A 6,000-nucleotide genomic window follows, 5' to 3' on the forward strand; every position below is an offset into this window, starting at 1 on the left:
CACTGTCTTCCCTGCCCTGGCTTGCTTAGACACTGGCGCTGACGGCAATTTCATTTCAGCCTCCCTGGCAACTAGGTACTCTGTTCCCCTGGTCCTGTTGCCTAAACCAATCAGTGTCCAGGTAGTCAACGGGTCCCTACTTGTCAAACCCATTACCCAGATCACCGTCCCTCTCAGGATGGATGTACCACCAGGCCACCATGAGCAGGTGTCCTTTCTGGTGCTTCCAGAAGGGACGGATGAGATCCTACTAGGACTCCCCTGGTTGAAATGGCATGCTCCAATACTCAACTGGACAACAGGGGAGATCTCGTCCTGGGCAGGGTCATGTAAAGAACACCTCGGGACCACCGGGTCACCCACTCACTTAGACCTGGTGCCACCTGGCCAGACCCTCGTTCTTCCTAGGTTACGGAACGATGTACTTTCCTGGGACCATACCTCCAAGGTCGTGGGCCTCTTCAGGTCCAACAGGACCAGAGTTCTAGAGGCCAGGCAGGATTGGTGGCCGACGGCCGACTCCTCGTCCGACAACCCTGAAGTAGCGAGGTTGGTTAAAACAAAAATCGTTCAGGGCAAGAGGTACTTCCTCGTGGAGTGGGTCGGTCGTGGACCGAAGCATAGGACCTGGGAATTGGAGGATCATGTCCATGCTCCGGGTTTGGTAGCAGCCTTTGAGCACAGGCGGCGGGGGGGCCCTAGACGGGGTGGTAATGTTACATCTCGTGGCTCTCCTCTTGCAAGGAATGAGGTGGTCCCCCATTCCTTGTCTGCCGCGAGTCCTCCTACTCAGCAGCGCCAAAGGCCTAGGAGACTGTAGGAGTTTCCTCCTCCTAGATGCAGCAGAAGGGTGACACCTAGTGGTTTATTCCTTGTAAGGAATGGAGTGGTCTCCCATCCCTTGCCTGCCACGTGTCCTCCTGCTCAGCATCGCAGAGGGTCGGAGTGGTTGCACAGTGTGCAAAGGATAGATGCTCAGGGAAGCAGCAAGACTTCCCTTAGCTCTGCACATTGTGAAACCGAAGATCCTGCCTTTATGACCCAGAGGCAGGAGGTTGAGCATGTGCCCCACGTGACGTCTTCTGATTCGCTCACTGGTATCACACGGCCAGATAACGAGGCTGGTGATGTGCTGAATCCTGACTGGCCGGGCCAGGACGTCACAGATCATGATTGGGTCACATCCGTCTCGCGCCCGCCCTTGGCTGGAGCTACATCTCCTTAAAAACCCCTCCTGCCATCATGGCGGCGCGCGACCGTCCTTCTATGTTTGGATGTCTGGCAGCGTGCTGCCACGCCACTGTACAGACATTGTATTTTGCAGGTCTTGCCCCTGCCTTGCTGCTCCGGCAGTATTCCGTTTAACAGGCTGTGTTCCTGTCCCAGGTGAGCTCCTTGAATCTCTGTCGGACTCACCTGGTTTCTGAAGCACACGTGCGTGGGCACCTCTGTGCTACCCTCATGCCATATTCCTGTGACTCCCGCTGGCACACGTGCGTAGGCACCTCTGTGCGTCCCCGTGCAACAGGTACACCGAGTTGTGAGCCCCGTGCCATACAACCCTCACGGGTTAGGGCGGACAGGTGTACGCAGATCGTCTGTGACATTCCAGACGATCGCTAGCAGCAACCCGCTCACTCTTCTCCCACCATAGCAGCGGTCCCTTACACCGCACAGTGGACCTTGACCGGCGGAAGCTGTCCATATACCATCTTGGCACGCTTCCCCGGGTCCCCCTCGTAACACAAAGGGCAGGAGGGTACAGTGGCAGGGTTGTGGGTCTCTGGATAGAGGAAAGGAAGCCTGCCTTTCTATCCCTCCTAATGGGGAAATGCAGCGAGGAAATCCCTGACCTTACCTACACAGACTCTGTCATCTTGTGTAGCTGTTAAACTCTGTTTTCACGGACCTGTCACCTATGGCTCTGACCCTGCCGGTATTAGCCCTTAAAAGGACTGATAGAAAATTCTATCCCTATTCTGTACAGCGCTGTGTATAGAGCATACACAGCAGTATCGGAGATAGGAGCTGCGCCAGCGGTGACTGACACCAAGGACGCAGAAGGCAGATAATGGCGTGCTGGAGGAAAATGTCCGTTTTTATAATGCAGGGACATGTGACATGGACATCCTATCACACATGCTGTTGCTTCTCTGGCTAAAAGTCCACTTAGCTGTGTGTGTGTCTGGGATTGGCTGACATGCTGGCCCGCCCCACTACACGCGCGCGCTTAGGGAAGGAAGACAAGGAAAAAAAAAAAAAATGGCGATCGCCATTATACATACAGCAGTGATCTGAATGCGCTGTTCCCGCACACTACACACTGAAATTTCATAATATTGTGAGTCACAGAGTGACTTACACTATTACAGTGGAAAGCCAGCTAGTAATTAGCTGGTCTTTTTGCTGCTAGAACCGTTCTTGAGCGTATCTAGAACTATCGAGCTTTAGCAAAAAGCTCGAGTTCTAGTTCGATCTAGAACAGCTCCCAAAATCACTCGAGCCGTGAACTGGAGAACCTCGAACCGCGCTCAACTCTAGTCAGCAGCTCTATAGTCTCCGTCTAACCCACAGGGTGCCAGCGGCTCCATTGCTATCTAAAGCACGGTGGGCTCCGACTGGCGATTGGGATATATACCCCCTGGTCCTAATCTGCCGGTTCCCCCGTAACAGTAAGACTGCGCCAGGGTCTGGCTGGCATGGCGGAGATAGAGCAGCTACGTCAGTTCATACAGCAGCTTGAGGCCAGAGTTAGGTCTCTAGAGCAGTCTGCCCATGCTGCTGATATGGATGATGTGGTGGCTCGAGCGGCCGCAATGGTGTCTGCCACCAAGCCCACTACACCCCTCCCTCACCTCTCGCTGCCCATTAAGTTTACAGGAGACAGCAAGGCATGTACGGGATTCGTGAACCCGTGCTCAATCCATCTGCAGTTGCTGGCTGCATGGTTCCTTACAGAGAGGTCGAAGGTGGGGTTTATCATCTCCTTGCTCTCTGATAGAGCACTGGAGTGGGCTACACCATTGTGAGAGAGGAATGACCCTGTAGTTCAGGACTCGGCCCCACAGCTACTGACTTTGGAGCAGGGGCGTACCTCCTCGAGTCAATATGCTGTAAGCTTCAGGACACTTGCTGCAGAACTTGGGTGGCCAGAAAGGACTCTCATTCCAATCTTCTGGAAGGGATTAGCCTTGCACGTGAAGGACGCGTTAGAGTCGCGAGAGGTATCAACTACCCTTGAGGGCCTTATGAGACTGGTTACTCGCATTGATCTACGGACATCTGAACGTCAGCTGGAGCTCAGGTCAGAGGGTCGTTCAGCCACTGTGGTGGTCTCTCCTACTGCATCTTCCTTAGAGGACATCTCTGTCTCTATGGACATCTCTATGGTGGGTGCTGCTAGGTCATCGAGTCGCAAGGGCATTTCCTGTTTCGCTTGTGGGCAGTATGGTCATTATGCCAACCGTTGCCCAAAGCGTCAGGGTAAGCGACCGCGATTGGTGACCATAGCTGGAGGTAGACTGGACTCGGCGTCATCCATTAGGGTGACGTTTCCTGTGTCCATTTCCTTTAAGGGATCAACATGGTCCACAAGGGCAAGTGTGGACACAGGTGCTGAGCATAATTTCATCTCTTCCTCTTTTGCCCGGCGGCATGCCTTCCCGCTGGTGCAAATGCCAAAGCCAGTGAGAGTCCATGTGGTGGATTGGTCCTTGTTGCCCAAGGTAATTCACCAGCGGACAGTGCCCATTACCCTTGCCATGTCATCTGGGCATAGGGAGACCATTTCATTTCTAGTTCTCCCTAAGGGTGCAGATGATATTCTGCTGGGTATTCCTTGGTTGAAGCGGCATTCCACACGTATTGACTGGTCGTCTTGGGTGATTATGCGGTGGAGCGAGTCTTGTAGCTCCCACTGCATGTCTCCATCTTCCCCCCGTTGCTCAGTGGTATCTGTGGCGACTATAGACCATTCGAGTGGGAGGGCCACTAGAGGGGGGGGGTACTGTTACGAACCGGCTCCGCCATAGCCGCAAGCAGCCTGCTGCGGTTCCTGTTGTGCCCAGGCACCGGCTGCCATTCTTGGACGTGCCTCGGGTCGTCCAGTTGGTTGCTCCTTACACCATGTCTAAGTGTGGAGAGGCGGCTAGTGCGCATGTGTGCGCCAATTTACCCCAGCCAGAGTCTGTCTGGTGTTTTGCCTACTGAGCATGCTCAGCCTGATTGTGTCATTTCTGAGAATAAGTCCTCAGTTCAGGCTACTGAGCATGCTCCCACCATTAATCCTAACAGCCTTTTTGCACAGGTACTTGGACTTCGTGCTGTGTCTAAGTTCTGGGATGTTCCTACTGAGCATGCTCAGGCAGTCTGATTTCTGAGTCTGTTGTTCAGTCTACTGAGCATGCTCAGGCACTTAGTGCATCAAAGGCTAGGCCCAGTAAGGACCTCACTGAGCATGTCCGTGAGGTGGCAAGCCCTGATGGGGCAGAGGGTGTCAGGTGTCCTGATGACGTGGCCACTCCGGACTGGCTCGCAGAGGCCCGCCCCTATGATCTGGCATCTCACCATTGGTCGTCAGACGATGACTGGTGAAGTGTTTGGGGCGTGGCTGCCATGAGGTCATCAATGACGTGACGGTTCTGGATAGGCCGCTGGTGACGTCGCTGCTGACATGGCACTCTGCTATTGGACCTTGGTGGTTCCACCCTAGGTTTGGGGTGGACCCAGGTTATAAAAGGGGCTGGAGACAACATGGAGGTGCGCCGTCTTCATTTAGAGTTCATGGTGGCATAAGCTTTGTTGGAAGCGGTAAGTAAGGCTAGGCGAACGGTGACTGTCATGCCAAGACTCGTGGCTCGGCACATCAGGGTCAGGCGCCGTGCTTCCTTGCTGCCGTTCCAGTTGTGCTATAGCAGTCCAGTGGCATTAACTGGACTGCGGCTGCTGTGTCACCTGTCTGTTTGTGCCTCCTACGCACATGGACAGCGTATTCCAGAACCCCTGTGGAGTTAACAAGGTGTTCCTGGATTGGGTGTGGGAACCCTATTTCTCTCCTCGGCTTCCCAGTCAAATGCTACTGGTGTGACTACGTGGTCTGACGTGTCCTTCACACACGTGGCCAGTCGAGTGGTGACCAGAAACGCTAATCGAAGGACCGCTCAGCCTGACGTGACTTACACACGTGGCCAACAGGGCGCTGTCGTAGTGGTCTCCTCGGTCAACACTAACTGGTTACCATCCGACCTGACATGTTCCCTACACACGTGGTCGGAGTAGCGCCCGCTCCACCGAAACGCTAACTGAGTTGACATCCGGTTTGACGTGTCCCTACACACGTGACCGGTTCCCAGGTCTCCTGGGTTATCTGAGTCATCAGCTCTATAGTCTCTGCCTAACCCACAGGGTGCCAGCAGCTCCATTGCCATCTGGAGCATGGTGGGCCCCGACTGGCGATTGGGATATATACCCCCTGGTCCTAATCTGCCAGTTCCCCCGTAATACATATCCTCTGCATTTTAGACAAAAAAATATATATATTTTTTACATTTTTAAATTCACAACAAAAAATAAAGTTGGCCAATGCAAAATATTGGGTACCCTGCATGGTTAGTACCCTGCAGCACCCCCTTTGGCAAGTATCAAATCTTGTAAATGTTTTTTGCAGCCAGCCAAGAGTCTTTCAATTCTTCATTGAGGGATTTTCATGCTTTCTTCCTTGGAAAAGTCTTCTTGTTCTGTAAGATTCCTGGGTCCTCTTGCATGCGCTGCTCTTTTGCGGTCTAGCCACAGATTTTCAATCATGTCCAGATCAGGGGACTGTGAGGGCCATTGTAAAACCTTCAGCTTGTACCTTTTGACATAGGCTAATGTGGATTTTGAATTGTGTTTAGGATCCTTATCCATTTGTAGAAGTCATCCTGTTTTCAACTTCAGCTTTTTTACAAATGGTGTTATGCTTGCTTGCAGAATTTGTTAAACTTTAATTGAATCCATTCTTCC

This window comes from Anomaloglossus baeobatrachus, chromosome 1 (assembly GCF_048569485.1).
Source record: "Anomaloglossus baeobatrachus isolate aAnoBae1 chromosome 1, aAnoBae1.hap1, whole genome shotgun sequence".
Lineage (NCBI taxonomy): Eukaryota > Metazoa > Chordata > Amphibia > Anura > Aromobatidae > Anomaloglossus > Anomaloglossus baeobatrachus.